The sequence below is a fragment of the Bufo bufo genome, chromosome 5 (assembly GCF_905171765.1).
Source record: "Bufo bufo chromosome 5, aBufBuf1.1, whole genome shotgun sequence".
Classification (NCBI taxonomy): Eukaryota; Metazoa; Chordata; class Amphibia; order Anura; family Bufonidae; genus Bufo; species Bufo bufo.
In genome coordinates, this window is record NC_053393.1 from 541838006 (window position 1) to 541862772 (window position 24767).

Below are 24767 nucleotides of genomic sequence, written 5' to 3' on the forward strand. Positions count from 1 at the left end.
CTTAAAGTAATGATGGCCACTCGTTTTTCTTTACTTAGCTGCTTTTTTCTTGCCATAATACAAATTCTAACAGTCTATACAGTAGGACTATCAGCTGTGTATCCACCTGATTTCTCAACGCCACTGATGGTCCCAACCCCATTTATAAGGCAAGAAATCCCACTTATTAAACCTGACAGGGCACACCTGTGAAGTGAAAACCATTTCAGGGGACTACCTCTTGAAGCTCATCAAGAGAATGCCAAGAGTGTGCAAAGCAGTAATCAAAGCAAAAGGTGGCTACTTTGAAGAACCTAGAATATGACATATTTTCCGTTGTTTCACACTTGTTTGTTATGTATATAATTCCACATGTGTTAATTCATAGTTTTGATGCCTTCAGTGTGAATCTACAATTTTCATAGTCATGAAAATAAAGAAAACTCTTTGAATGAGAAGGTGTGTCCAAACTTTTGGTCTGTACTGTAATCATAACAATAATGGACCCTTCCCTGTCAGATCCTATAACAAGCAGCTCCTCTTCTGGATCTTCCTCTTTCTTTGCTGCTGCCACCAGATAAGTAACATCTGTGCATTCCCATTCTGCTGTACTACTTTCTGTTGCATTGTTGCTGTGATTAATGGGTTAATCCCTGAGCTTCAGCTTGCTCAGGGATTCTGTATTGTATTGTGCTGTGCGTTGTCACCCCTCTCCTTTGGCTTTGTCCCCATCCTTTTTTCTCGCCTCATTATCTCTGGCGCCTGCCATTCTCGGGGGGTTCCCCCCCCCCCCTTGGTGTTTACCCGCTGGGATTTTGGGGCGGTCCGTTTGTTCTGGTGTGGCGGTTTGCTCTGCCGATCCCCCCCCCTCTCCTTCCCGTTTACCTGCGGGCTTTTCCGGCATCTGGAGGCTCCCCCCTCTTGTTATTGAGTCTCCTCACTGATCCCGGTGGCCATCTTTTTTCTTCCGGCGCCGGCCCCGCTCTTTTCCTGCTGGTCGTGAGATCTCGCAAGATCTCGGCGGCCATTTTGGCGCGTCTCTCACTTAATCTCGCGGGATTTCGGCGGCCATTACTCCTCACCATTCCGGACACGGCGCTCCTGCTCTGCGGCTTCTGGGGTGATTAACCCCTCGTTTGTGGTTAGTTTGGGGATTGTTCTTGCGGCCACCTGCTTTATTTTAGCTGCCCCTTCGATTAGACAGTATTTCAGTTGCCATTTCTTAGTCGGACCGCCTTAAGCATGTCATCCAACCGATCCCCCTCTGGGCCTACCCCCCTCCATCCACTAGGGAGCCCAGGATGTCTGACATGAATGTTCAGGCCCTGGATTTGCAGCGCTCGGTCTCCAGCGCAATTATAGAAGCTATGGGGTCTATGTCCTCTATCATATCCCAGACCATATCCCAGGCTTTATCTGCCCATGCCCCTGGCCCCTCCATGCAGACGCCTGTTATACCTCATCCACAGCCTGCCGTTTGTGAAACTCCTGCCACTCAGGAGAACCTGACTGCTGTGATCTCAGCCACCCATGATAGCGTGCATAGATCACGCAAAAGAGCCTTACCGCGCCAGGCAGAAAGGGCGCGCACGTGGAAATGTGCTAGAGCACAAAATAGTGATGTTGAATCAGACTTGGAGTCTGATACAGAGTCTTATGCGGAGGCAAGCTGCCATTCTGAGGAGGATATGGAGTCTGATTTACCAGGCACTGCTGGCCCTATGCCTTCCACCTTTGGGTCTATGGGTCCGGCCTCCACCGCCGCCAATGCGGCGTCTGCTCTGGTGGATCCCTCTGGCGCCCCCTTGTTCGACCCTGATGCCCTCCACCACCCTCGGTCGGCGGAGTGGCTGCCAGCGGCTCATGTGAGCAACTATCTTGAGCACTGGGTGCGCCGTCCTCTTAGCAAAGAGGCGCGTAGCAAACTCAGATCTGAGTGCCCTAGACCGTTGGTTCCCAACAAGGTCTGTGAGACCCCTTCAGTCGACCCCAAGAAGACCGGCTGGAACCCCCGCAAGGGGTTAGATTCGGCACTACGGAGCTGCCAGGACAAGCTCCTGGACATATTTGGCACCCTTGACAAAATATTTGAGATGGCCGAGTCGGCCAGAGTTGAAGGCTCTCCGATTGATCCGGAGGAGCTTACTGGCTGGATACAAAGAGCAATTTGCATTGCGGGCAGTACTAACTCGTCCCTGGCCATTGAACGGCGTAAAGCCATCCTTTTTAAGATAGATCCTAAATTGGCTAACCTGGCACTTACTGAGGCAGGTAAAGATGCGCAGGGTCTGCTATTTGGGGATTCCTTTATCAAGGACCTCAGTCGTTTCGTGGGGGCATTTACGGCCCTGGACAAGGCCCAGTCCTCAATGCGCAGGGTTTTCCAGGGACGGGTCTCCACTAGGGCCGGCAGTAGTAGGGGCCGCCTGTCCGGCCGTTCCAGTTTTCAAGCCCGCAGCTCGGGCAGAGGCTCCTTTACCCAAAGACCGGCTTTCCAGGAACAGAGGAACCCACCTCCATTCTTCCCGGCCAGAGGCGGCCAGTGGCGCTCAAGGTCCTTTAGAGGGAACCAGAATTTCCGAAAATCCTTTGGTAAGTCTATCCCCAGTGGGGATTTCTTTGGGTCCTTGTGTAGGGGGCAGACTCCGTCACTGTTTCCACGTTTGGTCAAGCATTACGTCAGACCCATGGGTCCTGACCACAGTGAGGGGCTTCCACATAGAGCTCACAGACTCTCCGCCCCCTCTCGTCCCCCCGCCCCCTCCACTGGCAATACCACAGCCACACAGGAAGCTCGTAGACATCGAGCTGGTATCCCTTTTTCAAAAAAGGGCGATAGAAAGGGCCCCTCCTACTCCCGGGGGAGTCCTCAGCAACATTTTTCTGGTTCAGAAGAAGGGCGGTCAAATGCGGCCGGTGATAAATCTCCACGCCTTGAACGCTGTGGTACGCTATCGCCACTTCAAAATGGAAGGAATCCACCTTCTTCGGGACTTGCTGATTCCCGGGGACTGGATGGTGAAGTTGGACCTCAAAGATGCCTATCTGACGGTCCCAATTGCCACGACATCCAGGGATCTCCTGCGTTTCCGGTGTGGCGGTTCACTTGCCTCCCGTTCGGCCTTTCTTTGGCGCCTTTGTGCTTTACCAAACTTCTGCGCCCAGTCATGTCCTGGCTGCGGAGTCGAGGTGTGCGTCTCGTCATATATCAAGACGACATCCTCATTATGCACCAATGTCAGTCGACCCTATTACAACACCTCCGTTGGACCTCGGATCTCCTGACGGGACTTGGGTTTCTTCTGAACCCAGAGAAATCCTGCCTCACGCCGTCACAGCGGATGGAGTTCCTGGGCTTTACGGTGGACTCGATTGCGGAATCCCTCAGCCTTCCGACAGAGAAACTGCGGGCGATCCGCAAGGAGTTGAGACACGCTCTATCGACTACCTGCCTGTCCCTGTGTCACCTGGCCCGCATCATTGGCCTGTTGGCCTCTTCGATTCAGGCGGTGTTCCCGGATCCTCTCCATTATCGAGCCCTCCAGCGACTGAAGATTGCCCACCTTCGTTCTGGTGCCACTTTTGCGGACACAGTGGTTCTGGATCCAGAGGCTCGGGAGGAGCTTCATTGGTGGATAGACAACTTGGAAGCGTGGAACGGCAGAGCGATTTTCGGCTTCCAACCGGAATTCACAGTGGAATCGGACACGAGTCTTCAGGGCTGGGGTGCCCACTGCAAGGGTGTCTCCACGGGAGGTCGATGGTCGGAGGTCTAAGCCCGTCTCCACATCAACGCGCTGGAACTCCTGGCAGGTTTTCTTTGCCATCCGGAGTTTTACCAATGGTATCGCCCATGCGTGCATCAGGTTGCGCATGGACAATGTGTCGGCAGTTCGCTACGTCAATCACTTGGGTGGCACCCAGTCGGCTACGTTGGCTCGTCTGGTGAAGGAGTTCTGGTCCTACTGTCTATCCAGGGACATCATGGTGCAGGCGGAGTACCTTCCGGGCCTACACAACTACCGAGCGGATTGGAGCTCCCGATACTTCGCGGACAGCAGCGACTGGAGGCTCGCACCGGAGATGTTTTCAGTGGTGTCGAACACCTGGGGTCCTTTTGCCATAGACCTCTTTGCCTCCCGACTCAATGCTCACCTACCCCGGTTCTTCAGCTGGCGCCCGGATCCGGAGGCAGAGGCGGTGGATGCATTTCTCCAGGACTGGTTGACTGCTCTGCATTACGCGTTTCCACCTTTTGCCATGATTCCGAGGATGTTGTTGCAGACTCGTCGTCAGGAGGCGGAATTGTCGGTGGTGGTTCCCTTTTGGGGGACTCAGGCCTGGTACCCGATCCTTCTGGAACTCCTAGTGGACATGCCTCTCCTCCTTCCAGGTCAGACGGATCTCCTCCAGGGACCTCAAGGCATTCAGCACCCCCTACTGATCGACGGCTCGCTTCAACTGCTGGTGAGCCGAATCTCAGGACGCCCGGAGAGGTTGAGGGTATTTCGGAGGCAACTAGACGCCTCCTGGACAACGCTTGGGCTCCCGTCACCCGAAAATATTATCGGGCAGCCTGGGGAACTTGGGTTAGCTGGTGCTTGGAACGGGACCTGGATCCCATTTCGGCGTCTGTGACTCATCTTTTACAATTCCTTACATCCCTTTTTGAAGGGGGGAAAGCTTATAGGACTATTAACCTGTTCCGCTCGGCAATTTCCTCCACTCATCAGGGATTCGACGGTGTTCCTGCAGGACAACATCCTTCCGTTTCTCGCTTGTTACGTGGCTCGCGTTTGGCTCGTCCTCCCCGTCCACGCTTCACCACTACGTGGGACGTTTCCTTAGTTCTTTCTTTCCTCTCCGCGTGGCCTGACAACCCGGCTCTTTCCCTCCGTCAGCTGTCGGCTAAGTTACTGACCCTCTTTTGTCTCATTTCCTGTAAGAGGGTTTCCGATGTAAGGGCCCTTGATCACGAGGCGAGGTCATTTTCTCCTGAGGGCGTCACGTTTAACATTTCGCGGCGCACCAAGACTAATATTAGGTCAGTGTCCTATCCCTGTTTTCTGGCTACCCCGGAGCTCTGTCCAGTGGCCTGTTTGAAGGAATATGAGTTGCGGACGCGGGCTCACCGCTCGTTGGACGTCCCACAACTGTTCCTCTCTATTCACCATCCTTTTGGACCGGTTTTTAGTCCAACTTTGGCGCGTTGGATGAAGTGGATCATGTCCCTTTCGGGGATTGATACGGCGGTCTTTACCGCACATTCGGCCAGAAGTGCGACGGCCACTTCCCTGGCTATTTCAGGGGCTCGTTTAGAGGACATTTTGCGTTTGGCCGATTGGTCTAGGGCCACGACGTTTAGGGAATTTTACTTTCGTCCGCCTCCTCATGTTTTCTCGTCTATTATAGATCAGCTTTAAACTTGCAATATGAGCCTCCGTGTCTTGCTGTAAAACTCATTGATTTTCCTAGTCTATGACGTAAAGTCATGGTTTTATTAAAGACACGGAGGCGAGTATTGCCAATCCTGGTTTGTTCTTCCCGCCCATTTATGATTGTGTTTATTGGTCTATTTACACTGTAAGTTTATGGTTATTTATTACATATGTTTATGTATATTTATTTATCGTCATATTATTGATTGCGGCCTTATGGTTTACTGCCGTTTCCGGAATCTGTGTTGTGCTGCTTTCTGCCTGGTTCTTATACTGGCTATATTGTTTGTTCTGTTTCAGGTTGATCTCCCAGGGTGTCTGGAGTTCTACGTTCTTCTGAGTTAGCCATGTTGGCTTGGTTCTACAGTTTGGTGGACCTGTACGGTTGTCGCTTCCCGGGTCCAGTTCCGGTTCCAGTTCCAGTTGCGGTTATACTGGTTGGTGTCACGGATACAAAGAAAGAGGAAGATCCAGAAGAGGAGCTGCTTGTTATAGGATCTGACAGGGGAGGGTCCATTATTGTTATGATTATGTAAATTTCCTTTGCTGCTATTGGTGGTCAGTAAAGGAAGAGATAGCAATACTCGCCTCCGTGTCTTTAATAAAACCATGACTTTACGTCATAGACTAGGAAAATCATTGATTTACGTCCTGTATTATACTCCAGAGCTGCACTCACTATTCTGCTGGTGCAGTCACTGTGTACATACAGTACATTACATTACTTACCTGTACTGATCCTGAGTTCCATCCTTGTGGCGAAACCAACCTCGCCACTGGGTTTTGGAGAGGCCTGTTTACCAGCCTCTTGCCTCAGGATTATGGCCCATACTAACTTTAAAGGAGAAGACAGATCGGCCGCACAGCTTAAATCTGTCTTTGGAATTGTATTTTGTTATGTGAGGCTACCCAGATAGCTAATTTTATTGTATTCGTGTATTCTGAGTGCCATTCACCTAATGATATGCACTCAGACTTGAGCTATCTGGGGCTATGTTAAATGTCTGTGTTTGCTGTGGGGGTGTGACATTGGGTGTTTGGGTCATGATTTCTGTCCTGTTGTCTCCAAATGTGTATTGGCGATTTCCCTTTGTCCTGAGAGATAATTGAATTGCTCCTCGGGTGTCTCCAGGGCAGAGAGGAGGAAACCATGATGCATTGTGGGGATGTATTGTGTCTGTGTATCCTGAGTGCTACGTATTTGTCCTGTGTCACAGTCTTCCTTCTGGTCCCCTAGGGGCGTGTCCACCAGATGGGGACCTGCATAAATACGGGCGGGTAGCCCTCAATAAAGTGTTCCTGGTTTTATACCTTCATCAAGTCTTGGCTCATGTTTGGGGGATGAGATAACTACACTCTTGGGGATTTCTATATCATAATACTCCCCTGAGTATAAGCTCTTGTAAGAGCTTGCTCCTGGTTCCTGTCTCTGGATTTAGGAGAGGTTCACCCACTGGAGCCTGGAGCCTTGTCGTAGGTCCAGGGTGGGTAGGAGACGGCGAGACCTCCACCAAGCTTCGGCGGTTCGTGGGGTCTGCAGTGCTGACAGTGTCAAGTGGAGTGCTTGGAGTCCTCTGGAAGCACTAGGAGCACCTATCGACGGAGGTACCCGGTCGGGGTGCTAGGCGTTCCGTTACATTGGTGGCAAGCAGTGGGTTGGCGTCCTAGTGCGAGGAGAAGCAGCTCAGAGACACTGGTAATGTGTGGAGTTACAAATTGAGGGCAACGCTAGCACTCGTGCAGCGCCCCTGGGAGCAGAGGTATCCAGCGACTTGGAGCAGACAAGTATGGAAGGCTCTGAAGATGACTGGCTGGCCGAGGTGAGGCAGCGAGTGGCCCAGTATGGAGATAATGTGTCCATGGATATATACCAGGCCATCTGGAACCAGGTCACAGCCAAGCGACACGCAAGGATGGAACGAGAATTCCGACTGGTGAAAGAGAGAGAAATTGCCCAGCGGAAGGAGTGTTACAGCAGCCGAGCAGAGGCTGCATCCGAGGAGGTTAGCAGTCTCCCCCTGAGGCGGCCAGAGGAACCCGAAGTAGGGGTCCTCATAGACTGGTCCTGTGAGGAACCACAACAGGCAGGTGGAGACGGGACCGAGGTCTCTCTACCGGGATGCTGGGCAGCTGGCCCAGACCCTCAACAGCAGCCGGAGTTGCCAGGTGTGGACGCAGGTGGTCCTTACTCGCAAATGTTGAGGGACCTCACAGACTGGTCCTGGGAGGACCCACAGATGGCAGGTGGAGATGGGACTGAGGTCTCTCTACCAGTCCTACAGGGATGGTAGAGAGGTTCACCCACTGGAGCCTGGAGCCTTGTCGTAGGTCCAGGGTGGGTAGGAGACGGCGAGACCTCCACCAAGCTTCGGCGGTTCGTGGGGTCTGCAGTGCTGACGGTGTCAAGTGGAGTGCTTGGAGTCCTCTGGAAGCACTAGGAGCAACTATCGACGGAGGTACCCGGTCGGGGTGCTAGGCGTTCCGTTACAATCCTGTATTATTGTCCAGAGCTGCACTCACTATTGTGCTGGTGGAGTCACTGTGTACATACATTACATTACTTTTCCTGTACTGATCCTGAGTTACATCCTGTATTATACTCCAGAGCTGCACTCACTATTCTGCTGGTGCAGTCACTGTGTACATACATTACTTATTCTGTACTGATCCTGAGTTAAATCATGTATTATTCTCCAGAGCTGCACTCTCTATTCTGCTGGTGGAGTCACTGTGTACATACATTACTTATCCTGTACTGATCCTGAGTTACATCTTGTATTATACTCCAGAGCTGCACTCACTATTCTGCTGGTGGAGTCACTGTGTACTTGCATTACCTTTTCTGTACTGATCCTGAGTTACATCATGTATTATTCTCCAGAGCTGCACTCACTATTCTGCTGGTGGAGTCACTGTGTACATACATTACTTATCCTGTACTGATCCTGAGTTACATCTTGTATTATACTCCAGAGCTGCACTCACTATTCTGCTGGTGCAGTCGCTGTGTACATACATTACATTACTTACCTGTACTGATCCTGAGTTACATCCTGTATTATACCCCAGAGCTGTACTCACTATTCTGCTGGTGGAGTCATTGTGTACATACATTATAAAGCATTACACTGTTCCTATTAATGTCTGTGGACTGTGTATGTAATGTATGGATGTGTCGGGTCCTCCAGAGTGACGGACACTCTTTATAGCTATATCTAGTAGATGAGTCCTGAAATAGGGACCCCCTTTAACCCAGAATTCCCTGTTAGACAATTAGATTTTAAAATGGATTTTATAACCCAGACAATCCCTTTAAATGTACGGTTACTTATTATCTAGAATTTGAAGCCCAAATATCGAATGATATCAGAGGAATTACTGCCAAAGAGAAAATGAGAATATCTGAATTTCTACATGGAGATTACAGTGGCAGCCAATAGCATCGCACATACGACCAAGATTAACGGAAATGATGATAAATCCACATCTCATGAAGGTGACTCAGAAAGGGCGAGGAGTTCATGTTCTGCACCTTCACTGGACGCATCCGATCACCTGCATATAGCATTAATCCATGAAAATACAGCCCTGAGGAATCTCAGGCTCACAGCGCCACCTATCTGCTCAGTTCAGCTTCACATGTGTCTGGAATGTGACTCTTCCCTTCATAAATGTCACTTGTTAGAGCAGCAGTTTGCTCTCCACAGCAGGTCTTCCTAAGGTTAGCTGGAACGGGAAGTGGCAACCATTGTTAGCCAATTTAGAAGGTGCTGTCATCTGTCAACCGGTCACTTGGGACATACACCATACATGCACTGAAGAGTAGGTTCACACCTCTGTTTAATTGGTCCGGCAGACTTTTCCAGCACGCCGGAGCTCACCAAATCTAGCCTAGCCAGATACAGCTGTTCACCACCAGGATGTGACCACTTTCTGGCATAAGTTACTGTTTCCGGCTTGACAAATACTGTTACATGCAATGCTTTTTGTTCATCCGAAAGCTGGACGGATCACATTATAGTCAATGGGGTCCGGCGTTGAACGGCAGTATCCCGCTAGGTTGGACCTGGTGAACCCTGGCAGGCTGTTTTGTGCAGGAACGGCATGCCAGATGAGTTCTACAGAAGTGTGAACCTACCCTGGGTGTGCAGGTTATAGATAGTAGGTACTCAACAGAACATGAGCCACAGATGTCTCGTGGTCCCGTTTATCCTTGTGGAGAGCTCCAGAGCCTCCCAGGACGTGCAGTGCACCCTGGGAAAAAGGACATGCAGATTAGCTGTCTTCCAAGAGAAAGAAAACAGTCTCTGTAGTGACACCTAGTGGAAATAGCCAAACCATAGTCAATGCCGACACTTTAATAGGTAGTATAACTGCATGATTTTCCTAGTCTATGACGTAAAGTCATGGTTTTATTAAAGACACGGAGGCGAGTATTGCTATCCCTTTCTTTACTCTCCACCAATAGCAGCAAAGAATACATTTTACAAAATTAAGAAAAAACATGTAACCATGGTAACAAGGTCCCACCCCTGACAGCCCCCTATAATAGGCAGCTCCTCCTCTGGACCTTCCTCTGACACCAAGGCCGGAACTACGAACTGGAACCACAAACCGAATCCTGAACTAAAACCGTGTCACTGGAGGAAAAAAAACGTCTCAAAACCAGTAGAACAGCATCACGAAGCCAACTTGGCCAACTTGTGAGAAGAAGAACAAAGATGCGGTATGTTGAGGTCGGAAGAAACTTCAACCTGAAAGGAGAAGAAACAGAGAATATAGGGACATAAATAGTGCGCAGACACCAAACTCGCCGGCCAATCAAAATCATAGAAATGCAGGCATAACAAATAAGCCAAATAATTATCTTAAGACAAAACTAAATGTCCTTTAACATCAATAAGGGAGGGAAAAAATGGGTGGGCAATACTCGCCTCCGTGTCTTTAATAAAACCATGACTTTACGTCATAGACTAGGAAAATCATGCAGTTTTACATCAAGACACGGAGGCTCCTATTGCAAGTTCAAAACTGGTCAATAATAGAGGAAAACACATGAGGAGGAGGACGAAAGTAAAATTCCCTGAACGTCGTGACCCTAGACCAGTGAGCTAAACGTAAGATGTCCTCCAAACGCGCCCCCGAAATCGCCAAAGAGGTGGCGGCCGCACCTCTCGCCAAATGTGTGGAGAAGATGGAAGTATCCACACCAGCCAGGGACATAACCCACTTCATCCAACGAGCTAAAGTAGGGCTGGAGACCAGACCGAAAGGATGGCGAATGGAAAGGAAAAGTTGAGAAACCGCAGGAGAACGATGAGCCCTCGTCCGGGATTCGTACTCCCGTAGACAGGCGACCGGACAGAGAGCCGGCAAAGATGGGAAACTGGGATAAGAAACCAACCTGATGTTGGTCTTGGTACGTCGGGAAATGTTGAAGGTGATGCCTTCAGGGGTAAATGACCTGGCGTCATGATCGAGAGCTCGAACGTCGGAGACCCTTTTGCAAGAAATAAGGCAAAAGAGCACCAATAATTTGTCCGACAGCTGTCGCAAAGAGAGCTCTGGATTACTGGGCCAAGAAGAAAAAAAGGATAATACCAAGAAACATCCCAAGTCATAGTAAATCGAGGCCGGGGAGGGCGAGCCATGCGAGCGCCACGCAATAAGCGACAAACCGAAGGGTGTTGACCCGCCGGGGTGCCCTCAAAACCCTGATGTGTAGAGGAAATAGCAGACCTAAAGAGGTTAATCGTCCGATAAGCCTTTCCTGCCTCAAATAAGGAGGTGAGGAACTGTAACAAGTGAGTCACAGGTGCCGAAACGAGAGATAAGTGGGGAGCGGATAGCGCGTGCCTCAGCTCCTTGCGTATAGAGCGTAACTTGGTTGTCGGGAGACTGAGTGATTCGGCAATCGAGTCCACGGTGAAGCCCAAAAATTCGATCCTCTGTAATGGGGTAAGACATGATTTTTCCAGATTGAGGAGGAATCCGAGGCGCGAGAGGAGATCCAAAGTCCAACGAAGGACGTCCGGGATTGATGCATGAGGAGGATGTCGTCCAGATATACAATCAGCCGCACGCCCCGACTGCGTAGCCAAGACATGGCGAGACGCATCAGTTTGGTGAAGCACCATGGCGCTGACGATAGGCCGAACAGAAGGCAGGTGAAACGCCAGCATTCTCCTCTCCATAGGAAACGGAGGAGATCCCTGGATGGAGCCAAAATTGGAACTTGAGGTCCAACTTCACCATCCAGTCCCCCGGAAGGAGTAAATCTCGGAGAAGGTGAATCCCTTCCATCTTGAAGTGGCGATAGCAAACCACTGCATTCAGTGCCCGAAGATTTATGACAGGGCGCATCTGACCACCCTTCTTCTGCACCAGGAAGATATTGCTGAGGACTCCCCAGGGAGCTGGGGGAGCCTTCTCTATCGCCCGTTTGCAAAAGAGGGACAAAAGTTTGAGGTCTATGAGCGCAGAATCGGGTCTCGACAGTACAAGAGGAGGGGGAGGGGGGACTAGGTCTGGGGAGTCTATGAGTTCGATGTGGAACCCCCTGACCGTGGTCAAGACCCAGGGGTCTGACGTGATGGCTGACCAGGCATGGAAAAAATGACGGAGTCTGCCCCCGATGTAAGGATCCGAAAAACTCTCCACTGGGGGAGGACTTACCGTAAGGTCTCCTGGAGTTTGGAGTTCCTCTGAATGACCTGGAGTGCCACTGGCCACCTCTGGCCGGGAAGAACGGTGAGGGAGTCTTCTGCTCCTGGAATGGAGGTCTCTGGCTGTAGGAGCCTCGGCCCGTGCTAGGGGCGCGGAAACTGGATCGGCCGGACAGGCGGCCCCTGCTACTGCTGGCCCTGGTGGAAACCCGTCCTTGAAAAACTCTCCTCATAGAGGACTGGGCCTTATCTAGTGCCGTAAATGCCCCCACAAACCGACTCAGGTCTTTGATAAAAGAGTCCCCAAATAAGAGGCCCTGGGCGTCCTTGCCTGCCTCTGTTAGGGCAAGGTTGGCCAATTTCGGGTCAATCTTAAATAAGATGGCTTTATGCCATTCAATGGCTAGGGAGGTACTAGTGTTACCCGAGATGCAAATCGCTCTTTGGACCCAGCCCCTTAATTCTTCCGGATCTACCGGAGAGTTCTGCGCTCTGGCAACCTCGGCCAGCTCAAACAATTTGGCCAAAGGGCCAAAGATATCAAGCAGTTTGTCCTGGCAACTGCGTAGCGCTGAATCCAACCCTTTACGGGGGTTCCAGCCGGACTTGGAGAGGAACTGTGTGACCTTGGGGTCCACTACAGGAGTGTTGCATACTTTATTGGGAACTAAAGGCCTGGGGCACTCCGATCTGAGTTTACTGCTTTCCTCCTTACTGAGGGGACGCCGAACCCAGTGTTCTAGGTATCTGCCCACGTGATCGGCCGGAAGCCACTCCGCTGATCTAGGATGATGGAGGGCATCCGGATCAAACATGGGTTCACCCGCTGGGTCTACCAGAGAGGTGGATAAATTATTGGCAGAGGAGGAAGCAGAATCCTTGACCCGGGAGGTGGATGGAGTGGGGCAGTTATGGGCCGACTGTGTATCAAAGGGCGTCCGCGAAAGCCTCCTCATCTGAACCCCTATCATCTGAATCACTATCATGTTGCGCTCTAGCACATTTCCCTAGCCATGACCGTTCTGCATGGCGCGGTAAGGCTCTTTTACGTGATCTCAGCACGTTCTCATGGGTGGCCGTATGCACAGATGTCATTGTCTCCTGTGATACAGGAGGGTTCACATTGGTAGGCTGCGGAGAATTAGAGGGGCCCGGATGTAGGGTCCCTCCAGGAGGGTGAGCAGATAAGGCCTGTGAAATACTCTGTGACAAGATAGAGGACATGGAGCCCATGGCTGCCATGATGGCACTAGACACAGAGCGCTGTAGAGCCAGTGCCTGGGCATCTCCCCCAGACTGCAGAGTGCCCTCAGGGGATGAGGGAGGGCTATTAGTATTGGGGGGGGGGGATCAGAGAGAGGCATGACACTAATTGATGGCCCCAAGTATAATAGAACAACAGGATATAAGGAGTGCCTAATAGAACAAAGGATTAATCACCCTAAACGGCGCAAGAGGTTGCGGGAGACCGGGGCAACAACAGGGTACCAGGAGTACTTAATATAACAAAAGGGTTAATCACCCAGACGGCGCAGCAGTAGCGGGAGACCGGGGCTCGCACTTGACGAGCCGCGAGGTGTTTTTTTGCTCCTCATCAGGACAAAGCAGGGCAATCTGGTTGGTTGGATGGTTGGGTAAGAAGCATTTGATGCAGGCCTTGGAGGGTATTGTTTCCCCTTGTGGAGAGCTCGAGGACTGGAGTACTTAGCCTTATGCACCAGGCAATGCTCTCTGGGAAAAGGCATATGCAGATAAGCTCTCTTCCAAGAGAAAGAATGCTGTCTATGTAGTGCCACCTACAGTCCTTGCTCTGTACTGATGAGGGTCGAAGATCTCTACAGATGGGTTGCCTTTTCCTACTGGAGAATGCTCTTGGTTTGGCAAGTATCCTTACTTTGTTGCCTGTTAAATGGTCGGACATTGACTACATGGTAGCTACCTCCACTAGGTGGCGATACAGAGCCAGCGTCCCTTCTCTTGGAAGAGAGCTAATCTGCCTGAACCACAAATAACATGGACCCTTATCTACAAATACTAACATTATTGATATATAATAGAAATTAGGCAGTATGAGACCGGTCTGCCTGCCGGGGCCTGACTTTACACTAATTGTATCCTACAGCATCCGGCCTCCACACATGCACATCAGTCTCATGTCACGGATGATCTCTTCCTGGATACAAAATCTCTACCAGTAGTTATAAATCTCTACCAGATGTTCATCCTTACATGCCCCAGGGTTGTTTATGGCCCACAGCACCCCAGGGCCCCTGTTGTACCCTCATAGCACTAATACTGTTACACTATCCATACCAGGCCCATTGCCGTTTCCACCTGTCACCAGGGCTGTTACAAAGAATGGCCAAGGCCTCCGCTGACCGGATGCACATTTTGGGATTGGGCTGATCAAGCATCCATCCAGCTTTACACCTGGCCTCAGGGGGCCCCCTATAGGCAGTGCAGAAGTAGCAGTCACACGCCTGAGCCCTGATGTCTTAGAGGGCCCAAAGGCTCCCCAGGGACATGCCAGGCACGTGGTAGGTGGGGAAGGTGTTACAGATTTTGCATTGGTGTCCAGGAACTTCTAGTTACACCTCTGCCTGGCTTGGACCTGTTATGAGACCCACACCCCACCAGGGCCCTCCATGTACACAGCCATGTATGGGCAGACAGAACATGAAGCTGAATGTCTAGAACACGATGGCGTTTTTGTGTTTTTTGTCTATTTTTAGAAAGAGACAGAAGCGACTCTTACGGTTAATCGTCCTTCTTCCCACAGATCCCGGGTGCACATCTGGCAGCGGAATTACTGTATTATTTTTACATCATCTAAAATTAACTAAATCTGTATTTGTAAATGAAATCCTATTGTAGCCGTAATGTCGCCACATGTCCCGTCTGTAGAGAATGCGAAGCTCGGGCTGTTATTTGGATCGGGTGAAGATCATGTCCCCCTGGATTATTTATTTTAATTTATTTTACAAAATTTCTTAAACAAACAAACATATGTATCATTCACTCATTATCACATTGGCAGGTGTTAATTTAGTGAACTAAAATAAGATAAATAATAATTATTTATTGTAGATGCATCGGAGCAATAAAAAAAGTCTGCAGACATCTACACCCCCAAAGATGTGCTGCGAGCAGAGCACGGATCCTGCTGAAGTTCCGGTGTCACAAATTGGACTAATTGCATTAATTTAAGTGACTCAGTAAAATGCTGATGATGAATTTTTGGAGAACCAGACTTACGCAGATGCAATCAGCCTGGTCCACCCACATCGATCTGCTGCCGCCGTGCAGGTCTCTCGGGCACTTTATAAAGCGTGCACAGAATGCGAGCCGTTGTATTACGGACACAAATGCCAGAATCACATCTAAACACATTATCGACTCTTCGGGGGCCTCCAATAATACAGAAATCCTTTTGAAAACTTGCAGAAACACGTTTCCCATTTAAGGCAGCGCTGCGCGGCGGACGGAGGCGAGCGTTGTAATGCTTCAAACAGGAAAAATGAATGCAAAAGTACACAGAGATACAATTTTCATGTCGGTAATAATTCAGGGAGCAGCTGAGATGCTAAACTCCACCACGACGGGGATCCCTGGTGGCACATTTAGCTAAAGCCCTGCAAAGCTGAAAGTCAACAGTTTCTAGAGCTTTTGCCATGGTAAAGACCACAATACCTGAGCGTTACATCCTCACTAACCACAGCGATCTGCACCGGGACGCGTGCCGCAATCCACAGCGGAGACTAGCATGGGGCCACGTCATCCTGGACCTCAATGGGGCAGATTTATCAATAGGGAATTATAGAAGGATCCTCAGTGTTCTTAGTATTATTTAGTAAAATGGAGCTCTAGGGTCATGTGACACCAGGATGGGTAAGGCTATGTACACCTTTGGTGTAAATTGTTTTATGATTGCATTTAACTTATTTTTGGCTAAAAATCATATTTTCAATTGGCCTTTATTAAAAATATTGAGCTGTTCACAGAGGGTTAACTTTTTCTAGCCATGTGACTGGCAATTTCACTTAATTACCCTTATCTGTAAACTACTAAAAGGTTATAAATAGAGGTGGGACGAATCCAATTTTTTTCGAATCCGAATCCGAAAAGGTTCTCGAATCTCTCGAATCTTTTAAATCTCGAATCCTACGAATCCTGTATATAAGAATTGTGTGAACGGTGTAAGAAACAAAGTGATCCAAACTCAATATTCTTTTAATATGAAAAAATAAAGAGTCCTTACTTTTTTAACAAAGTATTCGGATTTGGATTCGAAAATATTTGGAAATACAGGGTAATACAGCGCACATACAGTGGGGGAAATAATTATTTGACCCCTCACTGATTTTGTAAGTTTGTCCAATGACAAAGAAATGAAAAGTCTCAGAACAGTATCATTTCAATGGTAGGTTTATTGTAACAGTGGCAGATAGCACATCAAAAGGAAAATCGAAAAAAAAACTTTAAATAAAAGATAGCAACTGATTTGCATTTCATTGAGTGAAATAAGTATTTGAACCCCTACCAACCATTAAGAGTTCTGGCTCCCACAGAGTGGTTAGACACTTCTACTCAATTAGTCACCCTCATTAAGGACACCTGTCTTAACTAGTCACCTGTATAAAAGACACCTGTCCACAGAATCAATCAATCAAGCAGACTCCAAACTCTCCAACATGGGAAAGACCAAAGAGCTGTCCAAGGATGTCAGAGACAAAATTGTAGACCTGCACAAGGCTGGAATGGGCTACAAAACCATTAGCAAGAAGCTGGGAGAGAAGGTGACAACTGTTGGTGCGATTGTTCGAAAATGGAAGGAGCACAAAATGACCATCAATCGACCTCGCTCTGGGGCTCCACGCAAGATCTCACCTCGTGGGGTGTCAATGGTTCTGAGAAAGGTGAAAAAGCATCCTAGAACTACACGGGAGGAGTTAGTTAATGACCTCAAATTAGCAGGGACCACAGTCACCAAGAAAACCATTGGAAACACATTACACCGCAATGGATTAAAATCCTGCAGGGCTCGCAAGGTCCCCCTGCTCAGGAAGGCACATGTGCAGGCCTGTCTGAAGTTTGCCAATGAACACCTGAATGATTCAGAGAGTGACTGGGAGAAGGTGCTGTGGTCTGATGAGACCAAAATAGAGCTCTTTGGCATTAACTCAACTCGCTGTGTTTGGAGGAAGAAAAATGCTGCCTATGACCCCCAAAACACCGTCCCCACCGTCAAGCATGGGGGTGGAAACATTTTGCTTTGGGGGTGTTTTTCTGCTAAGGGCACAGGACAACTTATTCGCATAAACGGGAAAATGGACGGAGCCATGTATCGTGAAATCCTGAGCGACAACCTCCTTCCCTCTGCCAGGAAACTGAAAATGGGTCGTGGATGGGTGTTCCAGCACGACAATGACCCAAAACATACAGCAAAGGCAACAAAGGAGTGGCTCAAGAAGAAGCACATTAAGGTCATGGAGTGGCCTAGTCAGTCTCCGGACCTTAATCCAATCGAAAACCTATGGAGGGAGCTCAAGCTCAGAGTTGCACAGAGACAGCCTCGAAACCTTAGGGATTTAGAGATGATCTGCAAAGAGGAGTGGACCAACATTCCTCCTAAAATGTGCGCAAACTTGGTCATCAATTACAAGAAACGTTTGACCTCTGTGCTTGCAAACAAGGGTTTTTCCACCAAGTATTAAGTCTTTTTTTGTTAGAGGGTTCAAATACTTATTTCACTCAATGAAATGCAAATCAGTTGCTATCTTTTATTTAAAGTTATTTTTTCGATTTTCCTTTTGATGTGCTATCTGCCACTGTTACAATAAACCTACCATTGAAATGATACTGTTCTGAGACTTTTCATTTCTTTGTCATTGGACAAACTTACAAAATCAGTGAGGGGTCAAATAATTATTTCCCCCACTGTACCTCTTACATCCAGTGACGTCTCCTTTGATGTAGATGTTCCTTCCCTCTTCCTCATCTTCTCCTTTCAGACCTTCAGATCAGACCTCCAGTTTTACAGCAAGACACGGAGGCTTCGTATTGCTATCTCCTTCTTTACTTCCACCAATAGCAGCAAAGGAGAAATTAACATAAACATAACAATAAAGGATCCTCCCCTAACAGATCCTATAATAAGCAGTGTCCTCTTGCATATCTTCCTTTTTCTTTGCTGCTCCACCAAAGCTAAGTTATATCTGTATTTCATGGAGTTTTATTACATGTTATGAAGCTATTATGTCATTTCCTTGTGTTTATTAAGGATTGTATAATATAAATAGCTTCTGCCCTTTTGCAGGGTCCTTTTTCCCCCCTCATTTGTGGGTATTTGAGTATTTTACAACTGTATTTCCCCTACGCCTATTGCGTTTATCATTAGGGGGTCATCTCCCCCCATTCCATCCTCGCTTCACCCGGCGATTTATTTCATTGTTTTCTCCGTTCTTGCTTGGGGTGCGCTCTGCGCCTCCCCTCCTTCCTCCCTACCTTCATTCTCTGCCCCGATTCCTCCCCGCTGGTTCTCGGCGGTCTAGGTGTCGGCGGCAGGTTCCGCTTTGTTTTCCCGCGGCTCCGAGATCTCGCGAGATCTCGGCGGCCATTTTGGGGAGCTCCCGCCCGTCCTCTCGCGGGATTTCGGAGTTTCTCTACTGTACAGGCCTCTCGCTCGGCTCCGGATTGGCTCCGGATCGGCTCCTGCTCTGCGGCGCTTGGGGTGATTAACCCCTAGTTAGGTAGCTACCTTCTCGGTCTTTGTGACCTCTATTATATAAGACATCCCTAATTAGGTTTTTTCTACCACTAGTGTATTTAGTTATACCTCCTAAATATGTCTTCTGACCGCTCTCCCTCTGGGTCCAATCCCCCCCCCATCCACTGGGGACCCCAGCTTACCAGCTATTAGTGCACAGGCCCTGGAGCTACAACGCTCGGTGTCTAGTGCTATTATTGAAGCTATGGGATCCATGTCCTCTATGATATCACAGACCATCTCCCAGGCCTTGTCTGCCCATGCCCCTGGCCCCTCCACTCAGTTGCCTGTACTCACTAGTCCGCAGCCTACCATTGAACCTCCTGCCCAGGAGACTTTGACTGGTGTGATTCAAGCCACCCATGATAGCGCGCTTAGATCGCGCAAAAGAGCCTTACCGCGCCAGGCAGAAAGGGCGCGAACGTGGAAATGTGCTAGAGCACAAACTAATGATATAGATTCAGATTTGGAATCTGATATGGAGGCTTATGCGGAGGCAAGCGGCCAATCTGAAGGGGAGATGGAGATGGAACCTAAGTTTCCAGATACCGCTGGCCCTAGGCCTTCTACCTCTGGGTCCGTGGGCGCGTCCGCCACTGCCCCTAACACGGCTTCTACCCTGGTGGATCCCTCAGGCAACCCATTATTTGATCCTGATGCCCTCCACCACCCTAGGTCGGCGGAGTGGCTGCCGGTAGCTCATGTGAGCGATTACCTTGAGCATTGGGTGCGCCGTCCTCTGAGCAAAGAGGCGCGCAGCAAGCTCCGAGCGGAATGCCCCAGACCATTGATCCCCAACAAGGTCTGTGAAACGCCATCTGTGGATCAAAAAATGACACAGTTCTTGGCTAAAACCGGCTGGAATCCCCGTAAGGGGTTAGATTCCGCAATTAAGAGTTGTCAGGATAAACTCCTTGACATCTTTGGCCCCCTAGCCAAAATCTTTGAGATGGCCGAGTCGGCCAGAGCGGACGGCTCTCCGATAGATCCGGAGGAGCTTACTGGCTGGATACAGAGAGCCATTTGTATTGCGGGCAGCACCAACTCCTCCCTGGCCATTGAACGGCGTAAAGCCATTCTGTTTAAAATCGACCAGAAATTGGCCAACCTGGCACTCCCTGAGACAGGGAAGGATGCTCAGGGTCAACTGTTCGGGGATTCCTTTATCAAGGACCTCAGCAGATATGTAGGAGCATTTACTGCCCTGGACAAGGCCCAGCCCTCCATGAGAAGGGTCTTTCAGGGACGGGTCTCCACTAGGGCCGGCAGTAGTAGGGGCCGTCTGTCCGGCCGCTCCAGTTTTCAAGCCCGCAGTTCGGGCAGAGGCTCCTTCAACCAGAGACCACCCTTCCAGGACCACAGGAATCCTCCTCCGTTCTTCCCGGCCAGAGGCGGCCAATGGCGTTCCAGGTCCGTTAGAGGGAATCCGAACTGTAAATCGTTCGGTAAGTCTTTCCCCAGTGGGGACTTCTTTGGTTCCTTGTGTCGGGGGCAGACTCCGTCTATGTTCCCACGTTTGGTCCAGCATTACATCAGACCCATGGGTGCTGAGTACGGTACAGGGGTTCCACATAGAACTTACAGGTTCACCAGATCTCGTCCTTTCAACCCCATCCCTGGCACTACCGGACAGGGAACTGGTGGATTTAGAACTGTTATCCCTTTTTCACAAAGATGCGATAGAAAGGGCCCCTCCTACCCAGGGGGGTGTTCTCAGCCACATTTTTCTAGTGCAGAAGAAGGGTGGACAAATGCGTCCAGTGATAAATCTTTGGGCCCTGAATGCTGTGGTGCGCTATCGCCACTTCAAGATGGAGGGGATTCACCTCCTGCGGGACTTGCTGATTCCGGGGGACTGGATGGTGAAGCTGGACCTCAAAGATGCCTATCTTACGGTCCCGATTGCCTCCTCGTCCAGGGATCTCCTGCGTTTCCTGTGGAGGGACGAAGTGTGACGCTTCACTTGCCTGCCGTTCGGCCTTTCTTCAGCGCCTTGGTGCTTCACCAAGCTTCTGCGCCCAGTCATGGCCTGGCTGCGGAGTCGTGGGGTGCGTCTAGTCATCTATCTGGACGACATCCTCATTATGCACCAAGGTCAGTCGTCTCTGCTTCAGCATCTCCAGTGGACTTCGGACGTTCTGACGGCTCTGGGATTCCTTCTCAACCCCGAGAAATCCTGCCTCACACCGACTCGGCGGATGGAGTTCCTGGGCTTCACGGTGGACTCTGTTGCGGAATCTCTCAGTCTTCCTTCAGAGAAGTTACGGACGATACGCAAGGAGTTGAGACATGCTCTCTCAACTCCCTCCCTATCTCTACGCCACCTGGCTCGCATCATTGGGCTATTAGCCTCCTCTATCCAGGCAGTCTTCCCCGCTCCACTCCATTATCGGGCTCTACAGCGCTTGAAGATCGCCCACCTCCGTGCCGGTGCCTCCTTTGCAGACGCGGTGGTTCTGGATCAGGAAGCTCGGGAAGAACTTCGTTGGTGGTTAAGCAACTTGGAAGCCTGGAACGGCAGAGCAATCTTCGGATTCCAACCAGAATTCACGGTGGAGTCGGACGCGAGTCTCCAAGGCTGGGGTGCCCACTGCGAGGGTATTTCCACTGGGGGTCGATTGTCGGAGACCGAGACCCATCTTCACATCAACGCTCTGGAACTTCTAGCGGGCTCGTTTGCCATCAGGAGTTTTACCAAGGGCATAGCTCACGCGTGCATCCGTCTACGCATGGACAATGTGTCGGCGGTCCGATATGTCAATCATCGGGGGCGGCACCCAATCGGCCACCTTAGCCCGACTGGCGAAGGAGTTCTGGTCCTACTGTCTGTCCAGGGACATCATGATTCAAGTGGAGTACCTTCCGGGTCTTCACAACTACCGAGCGGATCGGAGTTCCCGATGCTTCACGGACGGCAGCGACTGGAGGCTGAATCCGGAGATGTTCTCCACAATCTCGGACATCTGGGGTCCTTGGTCCATAAACCTTTTTGTGTCCCGGCTCAATACTCACCTGCCCAGGTTCTTCAGCTGGCGGCCGGATCCGGAAGCAGAGGCGGTGGATGCGTTTCTCCAGGACTGGTCTTCAGCCCTACATTACGCGTTTCCACCGTTTGCCATGATTCCGAGGATGTTGCTACAGACTCGGCGTCAGGTGGCGGAATTGGTGGTGGTGATTCCCTTCTGGGGGTCTCAAGCCTGGTACCCGATCCTCCTGGAACTCCTAGTGGATGTACCTCTCCTCCTTCCGACGCGGACGGATCTCCTCCAGGACCCTCTTGGTGCCCCACATCCCCTGCTGGTCGAAAGCTCCCTTCAACTTCTAGCGTGCCGAATCTCAGGACTCCAGGAGAGGTCGAGGGAATTTCGGAGGCAACTAGACGCCTCCTGGACAACGCTTGGGCTCCCGGCACCCGAAAATCCTACCGGGCAGCTTGGGGATCTTGGGTTAGCTGGTGCATGGAATGGGACCTGGATCCCATTTCGGCACCTGTGACCCATTTGTTGCAATTCCTGACATCTCTCTTTGAAGCAGGAAAAGCTTATCGGACCATCAATTTGTTCCGTTCAGCAATTTCTTCGACTCATCAGGGCTTTGATGGTGTTCCTGCTGGTCAACACCCTTCGGTGTCACGACTTTTACGTGGCTCACGCTTGGCTCGTCCTCCTCGGCCACCTTTCACCACTACGTGGGATGTTTCCCTGGTCCTTTCTTGCCTCTCTGCTTGGCCCGACAACGCGGCTCTTTCCCTCCGTCAACTGTCGGCCAAATTGCTGACCCTCTTTTGCCTGATTTCCTGTAAGAGGGTCTCTGATGTCAGGGCTCTGGATCATGATGCGAGATCCTTTACTCCCGAAGGTGTTACTTTCAACATCACGCGGCGCACCAAGACCAATATTCGGTCTGTGTCCTATCCCTGTTTTCCGTCTTCTCCGGCGCTTTGTCCTGTAGCTTGCCTACGGGAATATGAGTTGTGCACTCGGACTCATCGCTCTGCGGACATCCCGCAACTTTTCCTCTCTATTCGCCATCCCTTTGGCCCGGTGACCAGTCCCACTTTGGCGCGTTGGATGAAGTGGGTCATGTCCCTTTCTGGGATTGATACGGCGGTCTTTACCGCTCACTCGGCCAGGGGCGCGGCTGCCACTGCCCTGGCTGTTTCGGGGGCTCGTTTGGAGGACATTCTGCGTCTGGCTGACTGGTCTAGGGCCACGACGTTCACAGAATTTTATTCCAGTCCGCCCCCTCATGTGTTTTCATCTATTATTGAGCAGCTTTGAACTTGCAATACGAAGCCTCCGTGTATTGCTGTAAAACTTAATGATTTTCCTATTTCATGACGGAAAGTCCTAGTTTTATTAAAGACACAGAGGCGAGTATTGCCCGCCCTGGGTTGCTCCTGCCCACCCTGTGTTTATGATGTTATGGTGATATTTTGACTGTTACATTGTCTTTTATTGTTATTTATGACATTTATTACCGTTAAGGCTTATTTATGGTTCTGTTTATCAGCAACCTTTTAATGTACGACCGTTATAGGGTCGAGATTGCTCAGTTTTACTCAATTTTTACACTGGCTATATTATTTATTCTGTTTCAGGTTGAAAACCCCTCGGCATATGGAATTCCGTGTTGTTCCAGGTTTCCTGAGATGTTAGCCATGTTGGCTTGAGTTCTTCAGTTAGACGGACTAGAATGGTCGGTGGCGGAATCAGTTCCAGTTTCGGTTACGGTTTCGGTTTGGCGGTTGGTGTCGTGGATTCAAAGAAAGAGGAAGATATGCAAGAGGACACTGCTTATTATAGGATCTGTTAGGGGAGGGTCCTTTATTGTTATGTTTATGTTAATTTCTCCTTTGCTGCTATTGGTGGAAGTAAAGAAGGAGATAGCAATACGAAGCCTCCGTGTCTTTAATAAAACTATGACTTTACGTCATGAAATAGGAAAATCATTAAGTTTTCAGCCATTTTTCGTCTCTGCAGTTTGACAAAAAAAAAATCTTAGTTTACTACTTTTCCATCATTCTCACATCTTTTGGACAAATCATCCTACCACCCCCAATACTGTGCCGCTGTGCTCCCCAATACTATACTGCAGAAACAGATAAACCCCCTGATAATACTAGTACCACACAGAGCCCCCCCATATAAAATACCCCTTCTTTGTGGCCTCAGTAGATGCCACCATAGTGCCACCCAATAATGTGCCAGTAAAAATGGACTCCCATAATACCCCCCAATAATGTGCCAGTAAGTGTCCCCATAGATGCCCCCCTATCATGTGCCAGTATCAAGTGCCAACCCCCCCATGTGCCAGTACCAACTGTCTCTCTCCCCCCTATGTCCCAGTATCATAGTGCCATCTCCCCCCCCAATGTGCCAGTATCAAGTGCCTCTCTCCTTCCCACCCACCTCCCCATGTGCCAGTATCATAATGTCATATCCCCCCCCCCAATGTGCCAGTATTAAGTGCCTCTCCCCTCCCCCCCCCCTATGTGCCAGTATCATAATGCCATCTCCCCCCCAATGTGCCAGTATTAAGTGCCTCTCTCCCCCCCTATGTGCCAGTATCATAGTGCCACCCCCCCCCCCAATGTGGCAGTATCAAGTGCCTCTCTCCTTCCCACCCACCTCCCCATGTGCCAGTATCATAGTGCCATCTCCCCCCCAATGTGCCAGTATTAGGTGCCTCTCTCCTCCCCCCCTATGTGCCAGTATCATAGTGCCATCCCCCATCCAATGTGCCAGTATCAAGTGCCTTTCTCCTACCCACCCCCATGTGTCAGTATCATAGTGCCATCTCCCCCCTCCCAATGTGCCAGTATCAAGTGCCACTCCCCATGTGCCAGTATCAGATGCCAATCCCCCCCCCCATGTGCCAGTATCAAGTGCCTTCCGCTCCCACCACGTGGCAGTAAAA

The 24767-nt window shown here is 50.1% G+C and overlaps 2 long non-coding RNA genes across 2 annotated transcripts; one reads left to right on the top strand and one right to left on the bottom strand.

The window, feature by feature from the left end:
* Positions 1-2855: 2855 nt before the first annotated feature.
* LOC121001983 lies at positions 2856-20835 on the top strand. Its single transcript, XR_005779194.1, has 3 exons — positions 2856-3073; positions 20552-20555; positions 20791-20835. It is a non-coding gene; the product is annotated as an uncharacterized LOC121001983 (long non-coding RNA).
* LOC121001984 lies at positions 3805-21881 on the bottom strand. The gene is made up of 3 exons (XR_005779195.1): positions 21729-21881; positions 5151-5154; positions 3805-3998 (listed from the first exon to the last, which is right to left on the bottom strand). It is a non-coding gene; the product is annotated as an uncharacterized LOC121001984 (long non-coding RNA).
* Positions 21882-24767: the final 2886 nt, after the last annotated feature.